This window comes from Empidonax traillii, unplaced genomic scaffold (assembly GCF_003031625.1).
Source record: "Empidonax traillii isolate 1590-97213 ecotype Southwest subspecies unplaced genomic scaffold, ASM303162v1 scaffold769:size436185, whole genome shotgun sequence".
Taxonomy (NCBI): Eukaryota; Metazoa; Chordata; class Aves; order Passeriformes; family Tyrannidae; genus Empidonax; species Empidonax traillii.
The window spans coordinates 977-1,986 of NW_020955962.1; positions in this window are offsets into that span (position 1 = coordinate 977).

Here is a 1,010-nt window from a genome sequence, read left to right on the forward strand (position 1 = left end):
TCAAGGTCGCTGTGCCCACGTCCCCTGTCTCTGTGTCTCCAGCGTCACCTGCATCTCCTGGGAAGCGATGCCAGGGCTGTCAAAACATGCTGACCACCCCCCTCAGTGCACTGCAGCCACCTCCATCTCCCAGGCACAGGGAACTACCACTTAATTATACCAAACTAATTGGAAGCATTGACATTTTGAAATCAAAAGGAAATGAAATTGCTTTGTGGGGACGGTGGGGATGGGGCTGAGCCCGCTCCAGTGCCCAACCCTTGCCCCTGGAGGACAAAAATCCCTGCTATAAGAGCTCATCAAGCAGTTACAAACCCTCCAGGGTCTTTTCCAAGTGGATATGGAGCCTGGCTGGGCAAGGGGAGCCCCCCCAGCACCCACTGAAAGGGCTCTTGGTGTGCAGGACTGAGCTCCCTGTGCTGTGACACCCCCACGGTCCCTCCAAGGAAAAGCCATTCCTCACCCTGCAGGTTTCCCTGGGCTCATCCTGGAGAGTCCCTGGGTCAGTGGTATTTATTACCCACCATAATTTGTGGTTTATCACAAGCTCTGGTGGGTGTCAAAGGGATCCACGGGCAGAGATGTCGGTGCTCGGTGCTGCTTTCCCCTCCCTCCTGATCCCACCTCTCCCCAGGATTCAGAAGCTTTGCTGCTCCAGGTGTGGAATTCCCTCAGTCCAGAGGGCCAGCACACGAGGCTTGGCAAATAAATCCTTACCTTTGGGCAGAAAAGGCTGGAAAGCCTCTGAAAAACAGGGACTTTGGTGCTTTTTCCTTCTCCCTTGCTCAAACCCTGGCAGCTGAGGCTTTAAACAGAACATGCATGAAATTTTCAGCCTGGTATTTCTGACCTCTCTCTGAATCAAGTTTCCTTGCCATAGTAACAGCTACCCAGAAAAAACAACAACAACAACAAAAATCCACTAGTTCTCTGCCTCTCTCTGCAAATCACCCAGCTGGCCAAAAAAAAAAAAAAAAAAAAAAAAAAAAAAAAAAAAAAAAAAAAAAAAA